General features: G+C 46.4%; 1 protein-coding gene across 1 annotated transcript in view; it reads right to left on the bottom strand.

The window, feature by feature from the left end:
* The window catches only part of PIGN (phosphatidylinositol glycan anchor biosynthesis class N), a 351,259-nt gene extending 348,949 nt beyond the window's left edge, over positions 1-2,310 (bottom strand). The window contains exon 1 of the mRNA XM_066579178.1: positions 2,248-2,310. The gene's annotated coding sequence lies outside the window, so the exon portion shown is untranslated. The remainder of the gene's footprint in view (positions 1-2,247) is intronic.
* Positions 2,311-12,988: the final 10,678 nt, after the last annotated feature.

The following is a 12,988-nucleotide window of genomic DNA, read 5'->3' as shown; positions in this document are numbered from 1 at the left end:
AGCAGGAGCGAGCAGACAAACCAATATGCTGCTGTTCATATGCTTGCCCTTTGGGTAATCCTCCCGCTCTCATGTAACCTGCACTGGATCACTGGTCACCTCATAAAATACTAAGGAGTAATATACAGACCACACAAGCCCCCCAGTCTCCCCCCACACTTGTCTACCTGGACTGAAGTTATGGTTATTCCCCATATGCTTTGGGAGTTCATAACTTGGCATTAGCAGACCTCCTTACGATTCCTCCAAGGTTCTTTGTCTATAATTCATCCCTGTTACATTAGTGTGGCAGTGGGAACTGCCACCTACAGGAACCCAAGGACGTGCATACATGCTGGACACCAACCAACAGGCGCCAGGTTTATAATTTGACCAGAATACGCAAGGTCAGAAGCCCACATCAAGGGTCCTCATTGTCTTATAAGGCCCTACTGTAACAAGACATCAACATGGGCAACCCTGCATACAAGTGGGGAGAAGGTTCTTATAGGGACCACCCCAGGCTGGAACCTAGGGGCCTGGCTCACCATAGATGGTACCAGGTAGGACCACCAGACAGGGGGAATGCAACATATGCACTGACCAACTGGAGCCTGTTCATTCCAAGTGTAGTCCACATCTACAGACCTACAGGGCACAAACCAGTCACACCTGAAGCCTGCTCACCTGACGGACAGGAGACCACCCAGAAGAGCAAGGATAGAATAGGAACTAGTACAAGTGCCCACACAACGAGAGAGGGCTAAGGGCGTCAGATCCCAAACTGTCAGACATTACCCACCTGACCACATACAAGGCATCAGATGTCTGGGGGCCACACCTGATTAAGGGAAGGGAGAAGGGACCACAGAAGGTCAGACTGGAGGTCAGGTGTCCAGTCTTCAGGGAGGCAACTCAAACGAGCAGCATGCATGACACCAAGTAACTTGAAGGAAGGAGAGAGATAAATGTCCAGCGCCCTCTAGCAGAACGGGTGGGAATATATCTGCACAGACAGGTGGTGATTGGCTGGCTGAACTCTACACCCCCGCCAGCTCAATCCTCCCACACCTGTAGAACTACAGGTTCCAGGAGTACAACCTGACGCCAGCTTCTTCCTTCGCAGTGTCCTGTCCATAACCCCATCAAGACTCGCTCCCTGTCCCTGCATAGGATACATTTAGTGATATAAACCCCTACACTGCCCTAAACCACCAAGAGCATATTAGAATGAAACTTTTTCCTTATTTCTAGTGCCTAATATTGGGGGGGTGCTGCAGTCTGGGGTGCATCAGCCATAGATCAGTGAATCGAGCCCAATGATTCCAAAAAGTTCATTCCAGTGCAGGAAGTGCAGCACCTTCTCACCTCCATTGGCTTGCACGCTGCGCGCTGACTGACTGTCTCACGCAGCTCTTCACACATTTGTACGAGGGGTGTTGCGTTTTGTATGCGTGTGTGCGCACTTTACAGTATTTTCTTGCACACGCAAAAAAAAAAAAATCCCCCAAACAGTTACCCCCATTGATTTCAAAGTGCAATTAAAGGAGATGTCCCGAGGCAGCAAGTGGGGTTATACACTTCTGTATGGCCATAATAATGCACTTTGTAATGTACATTGTGCATTAATTATGAGCCATACAGAAGTTATAAAAAGTTTTATACTTACCTGTTCCGTTGCTGGCGTCCTCGTCTCCATGGTGCCGACTAATTTTCGCCCTCCGATGGCCAAATTAGCCGCGCTTGCGCAGTCCGGGTCTTCTGCAGTCTTCTATGGGGCTCCGTGTAGCTCCGTGTAGCTCCGCCGCGTCACGTGCCGATTCCAGCCAATCAGGAGGCTGGAATCGGCAGTGGACCGCACAGAAGAGCTGCGGTCCACGAAGATAGAGGATCCCGGCGGCCATCTTCAGCGGTAAGTATTGAAGTCACCGGACCGCCGGGATTCAGGTAAGCGCTGTGCGGGTGGTTTTTTTAACCCCTGCATCGGGGTTGTCTCGCGCCGAACGGGGGGGGGGGGGGGGGGGTTTAAAAAAAAAAAAAACCCGTTTCGGCGCGGGACATCTCCTTTAAGCTCAGTTAAAGATATTTCCATGTGAGATACACAGGATTAGCGCACACTGCAGGGCTGTTGGCACAAACGAATTGCATGAAGATAAGAAAATAAAAACTAACACCACGTGACCAAAACCCACTGAAATGACTCCGCTCTACTCTGCCTATTACACATGGTGCATGCTGTAAAAACCCACCACAACCGCCGCCGCTCACCTGCATTAGACCGCCTTCAGCTTTCAAACTGCTTCACCTGTCATCTCTTTTATAGCTTCCTGGGCGCGTAAATGACGTCACAAAGCAGCAAAGCATGCCGGGAGTTGTAGTTTCCCCCCCCCCCCCCGGTATTACCAATCTCACAGTGTAGTCCCCAGTCATCATCTATACAGTCACTGACTATGTAGATGGCTGTGGAGACGGCTGTAGTCCACCACTAGCACGTCATCACTGACGATTTATAAAACATAATAGACGGGGATGCGTTATTCATTGCTGGCTTTAGAGTGTAGTGGGCTAAAGAAGGTGTGACGTCAGAAGGTCAGGTGGCAGTCCCAGGTCACGTGACTGTCCAGCAGAGGCGGGGTTTGAAGAGAGCGGTGTGCATATTAACTTTTTCCACACCATTTCTGCCCTATTCAGCAATTCCAGCAACCTGATTGGTTGTTGAGCGGTGTACCCAGAGCTTTGTAGATGGTGCAGCTGGGAAGGAACAGGGGGAGTCACGTGACAAGTCATTCAACTGCGCCAACCGAAGAGTTGGTCTTCAGAAAGATGGCAGCGATCTCCCAACCCACACAATGGAGGCGTTTTAAGCCTTGTTTTAGGTTATTTCCCACAACTAACTCTCATTGGTTACAAATAGTGATTGACAGATTAACTCACCAGTCATGTTAGCAGCTCAGACTTCATACGTATGAAACCAATCTTCTGAAATCTCATACTGTCAGTTTTGCTCCGGTGTTTGCCGGGTTACGGGGGTGGTATTATTTTAGTTAAAGGGGTTGTCTGGTTACTGGCCCCCTTGAGAGGAGCAGTACCTATTTGTTCCATGTGGTCGTGAACCAGCGCTGTTGTGACAGTTGCTGTCACCGGAAGTCAGCTGACTGCTGACAGCCCCTTTAAGTTTTATATTTTTTCCCCCTGAAGTCAATGAAAAAGTAAAAGTAATGAAACAGCAGTGAAAAGGAAAGAGCAAAATGGTGCAGCGCCTCTGTTACACAGTATCAGCTGACCTTACATAATAATAATAAACTTTATTTGTATAGCGCCAACATATTCAGGCAATACTCCAGAGCCCTGCAAACAGGCACAAGATACAAAAGTAACAATGACCTCAACTAAATAAATTGTGTGACCAATACAGTGTATATTATATTATGTATCCCTTGGATGTCTTATGGTGTGCTCCTTCCATTCTCTTTTATATAGGCTTCATTCACATAAGCGTATATCGGCTGCGCTTTCACGCCCGGCCGATATACGCTGCCTATCTGATGCATTGGTTTACAACGCATCAGTTCAGATGGGCGTATTCCCACGGCGTAAAAGCGCCCGGTTGTGGCTTTTACGCCGGCCAAGAAAGATAGTTCAGGAACTATCTTCAGGCCGGAATACGGCAGCAGCTTCCATAGACTCCTATGTGAGCGAGTTTGTTAGCTAAACTCCGCCCCCTTAACTCTTCCTCTGCCCGCCTTGCCAGCTGTTTGCAATGGGAGGGGTCAGGACGCTGCAGTAGCTACCCCATTTTCCCCAAAATAAGACCTACCCAGAAAATAAGACCTAGCCAAATTTCCAGGGAGGCATGAGATATAAGCCCTACCCCGAAAATAAGCCCATAGTTACACTACATTAAAAAATATATTACCTAACAGGCTCGGTCTAGGTCCCTCTCGCTGCTCTCTAGAGGTAAGGTATGGTTCCCACAGTCCTCAGCTACTTGTTCATCACTTCCTGGTTACAGGATTAATAAGTCCCACCTCCAGGAAGCGATTGCTGTTACTGGTTCTTTGACTGATTCTTAGCCAATCGAAGCAGCGCTGGATACACCAATCACAGCCATTGCATTGGTTCATCCAGCGATGCATTGATTGGTTCTTCGACCACTGCTCAGCCAATCACCAATATTGTGCGGCCAAGGACTGCGGGAAGTGTGTCGGAGCTGCGCAGAGCAACAGGAGGAACGTGGACCCGGCCTGCTAGGCAAGTAGAATAAGACAATCCCCAAAAATAAGACCAAGTTTAGCTTTCGTGGCAAAAATTAATATAAGACAGGGTCTTATGTTTGGGGAAACACAGTAGTTGCCAAGCTTCTGCCCCGTCCCATCCCCTCCCATTGCTGACAGCCAACAGGGGACTGGAGCTTAGCACACTAGCTCCCGCCCCACCCCCTTGCCGAGAGTCAGCGAGGGGGCAGAGAGGGGGAGGCAGTTTACAGAAATATCTTGGGTTCAGCATATGCTCGCCGAACCTGGGCCGTCTGAACAGGCGTTAAAACGCCCGTTCACGCAGTTTTTGGCCAAGCTGTGGCATGGCTGTCTGAAAAGCACCACACCTTGTGAATGGGCCCATAGTCTGTCAATGCTGTGTACTTTTCCTCTTACAAGATTTGCCATAACGTACTGAAGAATAAAGGCCCTTTTAGACACAGCGATTACCGCTCAAAATTCACGCAAAAGCTGTCTTTTGAGCAATAATGGTTGTGTGTAACTGCACGGACATCTGCAGTTTTCGTTCTCCCGTCGCTCATCGTTGTCTTTTAGCGTGCTGACGATGAGCCTTATCAGGGATTTACAGTGGAATACAGCTGATATTGTTTCAGCTGTATCCCGCACTCTGATGACAGGTTAAATATGAAGAACACAGCGGTCCAGCTCTGTTCTTCATACCTGGCACGGAGCGCTCTGCGCAGAAAACAAGCAGGGACACCCCGATTGTCTTCTGCATCCTCCGCTGGCAGCGCAAGGTGATCGCTCATTTTGAGCTATAAATGACACAACGATGATTGCTCAAATGTCGCTTGAGCAACATCTTTTGAGCAATTATCGTTGCATCTAATGATGGCACCTCAATGATTAGAATATTCCACAGTCCTAGATTGAATGCCTCGGGTCTGGGCGCCCTGTTCTCCTGTCTCTCTAAACAGCTTATAGTTTATTTAAGTACTCTGTGTTTGGAGAAGTTAATCATGTAGTGTTCTACTGCTTCTGCGCTGCTTTTCTTTCAGCAATTTAGGTGTTAAATTCCTCATCATGTATATTCATAATGTTTGTCTCATCGACCAATGGTAATAAATGAATTAGAATAGATTTGAATTATTGTAATTAGATCATGTGCCTCTATAAAAGCTCGTCTGCCAATCAATAAACCGATTACTCTGATCACGCTGTGTTGTGGTGAGTTATTCTCCTGAGCTCAGCTAACCGATAACTAAGAATTTAAACCCCATAAATCATACCCTATGGCAAATATTTAATTTTGCACTAACATGGTGCTCTGATACCAAATCTCACGTTTTAGCCACTAACATACCACCATTACATCCAGCTCTCCCAAGCCGGAGCTAGTGCTAGCTATAAAAGGAAACAGCCAAGAGGATCAGCAGCCTTACACAATAACATGTATGTAGGGGAGGATATTAGACTGAAGAATGAAAAGCGTAATAATCTAGCCCCACAGAGCCCTGATCTAATCATCCAGTCTGTCTGGGATTCCAGGAGCTGACATCCACATATCTGTGGTTAGTTCTCACAAGATGTTTAGAACGTCCCTGCTGAGTTCCTTCAAAAAACTGTGTGCAAGTGTACCTGATGCTGTTGTGAAGACCAAGGGCGGTCACACCAGATATTGATGTGATTTACATTTTCCTTTTGTTCAGTCACTTTACATTAAGGCTTGTATCTTTAAAGGCTTCCTTACTTTGTAGCATTTTTTTTCGACATCTGCCTAAAACTTTTGCACAGTATTGTAGGTCTAGATAATTACATAGCCGTGTGATTATGGGTATGCATAAAAAAAATTAATCTACACAAATATAAGACACTCAAAAAGGCCTTTTCATCCGCAGAGGGATAGTCTTAGGCCGCTCTCACACATGTGCTTTGTACTGGGATTATCGCCACGTTTGGATCGCCGCAGTAATTGTATTACAACTCTCCCATTGATTTAAATGGGGCCTCGCAGACCTGTGCTAGAATGTGCTGGTTTCTGAGGGTGCATTCACACGAACGTATATCGGCTTGGTTTTCACACCGAGCCGATATACGTTGTCCTCATGTGCAAGGGGGGGGGGGGGGGGGGGGGGCTGGAAGAGCCCGGGAGCAGGAACTGAGCTCCCGCCCCTCTCTGCCTCCTCTCCGCCCCTCTCTGCCTCCTCTCCGCCCCTCTGCACTATTTGCAATGGGAAGAGGCGGGACGGGGCGGGGCTACTTCAACCCACTTAGCCCCGCCCCCATCTCACCTCCTCTCATTGCAAATAGTGCAGAGGGGCGGAGAGGAGGTAGAGAGGGGGCGGGAGCTCAGTTCCTGCTCCCGGGCTCTTCCAGCCCCCCCCCCCCCCCCCTGCACATGAGGACAACGTATATCGGCTCGGCATGAAAACCGAGCCGATATACGTTCGTGTGAATGCACCCTCAGAAACCACCACATTCTAGCACAGGTCTGCGAGGCCCCTTGGCACGGTGTTGTACTTTTTAATGTGTCTCCTTACCCAACGCCATGGGGTGTGTTAAGAAGCACTGTAAATGCTCTAACATGCGTTTTAAAATGGCGCTAACAGTCGACCGATGCCGTGTGTGAGCGCGGCCTTAGAATACCCAAGTATAAAACGACACTATATGGACAAAAGTATTTTTACACTACAGAAAAACAGCAAATATGCCAATACTGAGTTTGCCGCACAGGAAGGGCATGGGTAAAATAAAGATCTGCTTGTTATATGTTAACCATTCATCCGATCAAGGACTTGAGACAAAACTGGAGCGCCACGTACGACACCGCCACTCACGCCCATCCTCACAGCCTCGCACGAGGAATGGTGGCTATTCCTGCGCAGACTTACAGAGCTTGTGGAGAGTACGCCTGGACGTGTCGCCGCTGCAATACACGCAGTAGGAGGGCCGACACGTTACTAAATTGCTATTACAACTTAAGCAGCTTTTTGTTTTACCCATGCCCTTCCCAGCATACCGTGCGGCAAACCTAGTATTTGCATATATGCTGATTTTCTGCGGTGTCCAAATACTTTTGTCCATGGATCTGGTGACATCAATGGTAACTAGGGAACGATCACTTGCAGGACATTACAAAGGTGGTGGCCTTAAGGCCCCTTTAGACAACGATTATCGCTCAAAAGATGACTTTCGAGCGATAATCGTTGTGTCATTTACAGCGCAGGAAGATCGCTGAAACGTTAAGCGATTAGCTTGCGCTCCGAGCGGGGTGGCCCCGCATGTCCTCTGCATCCAGCTGTTCTCTGCTTGGAGCACCCAGCTGTTATACAGCCGAGCGCTCCGAGCGGGGTATGGAGAACAGAACTGGACGGCTCTGTTCTTCATACCCCGCCTGTCATCAGGGAGCGGGATACAGCTGTGAATCTCTGATAACTGATCGCTGATCTATCAGCATACTGAAAGACAATCAGCGACGGCTTAACGAATACTGCACGATGTCAGTGCAATTACATGCAACGATTATCGCTCAAAAGACGGCTTTTGAGCGCTAGTCATTGTGTCTAAATGGGCCTGTATAGTGACTAATGACCTCACGCCTAGTAAAACTGAAGTTGGAGTATAGTCACACTGTATGCTAATGAAGTGTAGACATTAGCCACTATAATGCCACCACCACCAGAGGGCCCTGTAAGGGACTGGTCCAAGCTGCTGTCAGTAGCTCCAAACTAGTGGCAGGTTCCCTTTAATTCCAGATAATAGTGGAGAGCAGCATTGGGTGTATTGATGCCGTTTCTCCCATCCTTGCTGTCCTGCTAGCAGTATATGTCAATGTGCTGATAACCATTAGGCATTCTATACACAATTTTTTGGCTTTTTTTTTAAACGCTTGCAAAAAAAAGCCAAGAACTTCAAGCATTTTTCATAGTGTTTTTCTAAGTGCTTTTGGGGACATCTTTTTATTCTGATGTTTTTCATGTACTATGAGGGGGGGGGGACACCATAAAAAACTCCACATCTAGGGCATGCTGTTTTTGTTTTGTTTTGTTTTTTTAAAGTGCACCCCAAACCCGAGGTATGCCACAAATAAAAACACTGAACGTAGACTTTCACAAACTCTGCTCACAGCCTCCAGCGCAGAACCATCATGAAATGCCAGGGAAAAAGCCGTGCATACAGGACTTGTCTAGTAAAAATGGTGGACAGGTGCAGGAACCAAATAGACCCTATTAGAGCCAATGGGGTCCGTTTGGCACAGTTGGTTCCGCTATGACACAGATCCGTTCATTCAGGTGATTCCGTTTTCCGGCTCCCATAACGGAATCCCTCGCACAGATGTGAATTTAGTCTTAATAGCTTCCGGGATGATCACTGCATGTTGAATATAGTGTATGTTAAAACCATAACTCTATGGAGCAGTGCTAATTGGCTCCAAAACCTCCAAGCTGTCAACTAAAACTATTAGAAAATGCAGATTAAGACCGTTTCGACACAGGCGACCAAAAAAAATAATAAAATTTGCACGATTTTCTCGCAATGCGGCGGTGCTACAGATCGCATGTATGTGAAGCCCAGGGTTTCCAATTAGTTATTTCACATGAGTGATGTTTTATAAGCTGCTACATTGCAAGAACACAAAATTGTGGCATGCTCTATATATATATATGCTCTATATAGCCGCGATTTGCAATGTTGTGTAGCCCATGGTTCCCTATGGACCCTTCTTTTCTGCTGCAACACACAAAAACCCGATCCTGGGCAATGTGACGGCACACCCAATGGTAGGACGGCCCTGGGAAGCTGCTGGAGAACGGGGTTTTGTTTTAATTATAAAACCCCTTCAACAACTTGGACTTAGCATGCACATATTCCAACAAGTAGACATAATGTAATATCACTGCAGGTTACGGAGTTGTTAAATACAACACATCTACAGGATAAACTAGAAAAACATCTCATTGTTACAGCGTGCAGTAACACACCCAGTACCGCACCTACAGACTGTCACATAAACCCGCCACCGAGCCCGGCCAGCACACTTGTGTAGTTATCACTGTGCAATGTGTAATTGCATGAAGTTGGAACTAACCAGACTCTAAGTTTGCAGAGATTTCTGACATGGACACTGGAAAAGGGCAGACTAGTGTAAACAGACTAGTACAGGTAAAATTAAAGGGCTTAACGTAGGAAACTAAATTAGTTCTTATCCACAGGAGAGCAGGTAACTAGCTGATTGGAAGGGGGGGGGGGGGTGGTACCCCTTCCCCATTGATCCTGAGAACGGAAGTCTTGAAGGTCCTGCAAGAATAAAGCCCCATTTACACGGAAAGATGTTTCAAAATTTGTTCAAAGCATAAGCTGCTAAGCTTCATTTGCATGTAAATGAGCCTCCTGAGCTGTACGCAGAGAATGGGAAACATCTCATTGCACTCAGGTGGACATCACAGGGCATGCCATTGTTTTGCCTCACAGCATTGATTGTGTGTATGACGCCATTCAACAGACGGGTGTTTATATTCACGTGTGTTTTGTGCGTCTCACAACAAAAAAACTCGCGAGATTCATACTAGACGTAGCTCTAAGACAAAAAGTAGTAACGGAAAGGCTTTTACAAGCCATGAGCTAGGAGAGAATGCTGGAGCAGAGTCACACTCGGCTTGATCCAGGAAACTGGCATTGATGAGTTTCTTCCAGTTTTTAAATCTCCTGTGGCAATTATACCCCATTTTTTACAGCACTGATGCAATGGAACATTATCACCATACATGTTGTGTCTTAAGGAGAGCATCCAACAGGTGTGTGGAGACACCTAGGTGAGAGAGTAAGAAGACTTTTAAAGCCATGTTAGTTCCTCTGGGTAATTTATGCAAATAGGGAAAATGAAAAAAACACCACTGCAGCGCCACCTGTTGGATGGCACTATTCCTTCAAACCAAAACAATTTTTTAACACGTCTTAATAATGATTAGAACTAATAAGCCAAGCCAGACCACCATACACAGACAGCCATCTCAGAATGCTTGCCCCTTATGAGAGTGCAGTAGAAGTCTGTGAGAACCTATGATCTGAGCCAGAAGCAGTGTCATGTCTCCTTAACCCCTTAGTGACCAAGCCTGTTTGCGCCTTAATGACCAGGCCAAATTTTGCAAATCTGACACGTGTCACTTTAGCATGGAAAAACACCAGAAAGGTTTTGCATATTCAAGCGATTCTGACATTGTTTTTTTTGCCACATGTTGTACTTCATTTAGGTGGAAAAAAAAGACGATAGAATTTGTGTTTATTTATTAAAAGCGCCAAAATTGGGAACATTTTGAAAAAATCGTCATTTTTTCACATTTCCAACTGCAATATCTCAAATATGTGCAAACATAATATAGAAATTTTTGCTAAGATTTATATTTCCATCCGTTTACTTTATTTTGGGCGCACATTGGAAAAACTTTCATTTTTTTTTAACCATTTAGGAGACGTACAAATTTAACATTACTTTTTAGCATTTTGAGGAACACTTTGTTTTCCTACACCAATCCAAGATTGGAAAGGCTCATAGGAGTCAAAATGATAGATACCCCCACAAGTGAGCCCATTTTAAAAACTACACCCTTTAACGTATTCACTGAGCGGTGTCATGAGTATTTTAATCCCACAGTTTTTTTTCAGGAGTCAATGCAATTTAGAAGAGAAAAACTAAAATTTCATATTTTTGCAAATATGTCATTTTAAAGACAGGACTTTTTTCTATAATACACATGAAAATGAGGATTTGCACCCCAGAATGGATACCCCTGTTTGTCCCGTGCTCAGAAACATACCCATTGTGGCCCTAATTGTATGTCTGGATGCACAATGGGGCCCAAAATGAAAGGAGCAACCGGTGGCTTTCGGAACAGAAATTTTGCTTGAAGGTTTAGGCCCTATTGCACACTTGTAGAGCCATTGAGTGACCAAAACGATGGAGAACCCCCACAAGTGACCCCATTTTGAAAAGTAGACCCCCTAACGAATTTATCTAGGGGTACGATGACTTTTTTGACTTCACAGTTTTTGAATGAATCTAAGCCAAGCAGAAGGAAAAAATTAGGATTTTCATTTTTTTGGCAATTGTGTCAATTTAAAAACTGGTTTTCTTGGACAGTGTACATAGGAATGAAGATGTTCACCCCAAAATGGATACCCCTGTTTGTCCCGTGTTCAGAAACATACCCATTGTGGCCCTAATCTACTTAAAGGACACATGGCTAGGCCTATAATGGAAGGAGCACCCATTGGATTTCAGGGTACAACGGAATAAATTCCAGTCCCCATTGCCCACTTGTAGAGCCATTGTGCGGCTAAAACGATAGAGAACCCCCACAAATGACCCCATTTTCAAAACTAGACCCCTTAACAAATTCATCTAGGGGTGTACTGCGTATTTTGACCCCAAAGTATTTGAATGAATCTAAGCAAAGCGAAAGGAAAAAATTACAATTTTCATTTGTTTGGCAATTTTGTCAATTTAAAAACTGGGGTTTTTTTGTACAGTGTGCATAGGAATGAAGATGTTCACCCCAAAATGGATCCCCCCGTTTGTCCCGTGTTCAGAAACATACCCATTGTGGCCCTAATCTACTTACAGGACACATGGCTAGGCCTATAATGGAGGGAATGCCCGCTGGATTTCAGGGCAGAACTGAATAAATTCCAGGCCCCATTGCCCACTTATACAGAAAAAAAATTGACTTCCTAAAAATAATCCCCCCCCCTCACCCCCGCCATCCCCATGTTTTTGGCATTCCCTAAATATTAAATAAAGGTAATAATATAAACTGCGTTTTATGTCCGAAGACCGGGGTAATTACGGAGGCTGCTTGGGATGGGCACATGGGGCAAGAAAATCGGGTATCCCCCCTCCTCTCATGTATTTTGGGGGGTATTTCGTAACCTCAGCAGCGGGGATGGGGTGTAAAAAGTGGCGCTCTGTGAGGCTTTGCAATTTTGCTGCGGTGCGGCGGTCTCACAGACAAGGTGCACAACAAGCTGCTCCTGGAACTGCAGGAAGGCGAGCGTTCCCGGGGCTTCTTGTAAATTACGTATTACAGGTAGCGGTCTGAATAACGCCGGGCTCACGCAGCCGTATGTGGAATCTGCTTGCGGAGGCCCGCAGTGGATTCCAGCTGTGAGCCCGGCTGTGACCCTGCGTACGGCCGCGTAATGTACTGCGTATAACTGCCTACTCACACGGGCGGTCATGCACAGTACACCGTTGTTTGTTTTTATTTCCCGCGCCGTCGCTTACAGATGACCCGGGTACCCGCAGCCCGTACACAATGTGTTTGTATATGGGCTGCGGGTATATCCGTGGTCATAGAGCACAATGGGCTCTAGGTCGCGGATATCCGCGGTAAAATATAGCATGCTGTGTTCTGTTTCTGCGAGTGGATTACGTAATTCCGACCCGCTAATAGGGGGGAATTGTGTGATCCAATGCATGCGATTGATCCGTGGATTACCGTTGATCAAGCGCATGCAGAACCCATAATTCCTCTTCGGTCATGCGTGACCGGCCTAATGTTAGTTCGCTACTTTATCATGTGACCGGGGACCGCTCAGCGAGGCCACCAGTCACTACTCCAAGCACTCAGCGACTGTTGGTTGCTGGGAGCAAGGTGATTTAAAATTTCCTGGGCTCCCTGGCTCCTGCGAATGTGTCCGCCATTTTGCCGGCGGGCGCATACCCAGAAGCTGGCAGGATCCATGGAGGATAATCGCATCTGGATTCAAATGCGGAAGCCTCCGAGAAGATGTTT

The sequence above is a fragment of the Eleutherodactylus coqui genome, chromosome 9 (genome assembly GCF_035609145.1).
Source record: "Eleutherodactylus coqui strain aEleCoq1 chromosome 9, aEleCoq1.hap1, whole genome shotgun sequence".
Lineage (NCBI taxonomy): Eukaryota > Metazoa > Chordata > Amphibia > Anura > Eleutherodactylidae > Eleutherodactylus > Eleutherodactylus coqui.
The sequence above is the reverse complement of the archived record's forward strand: the minus strand, read 5'-3'. Positions and strand labels throughout refer to the sequence as shown.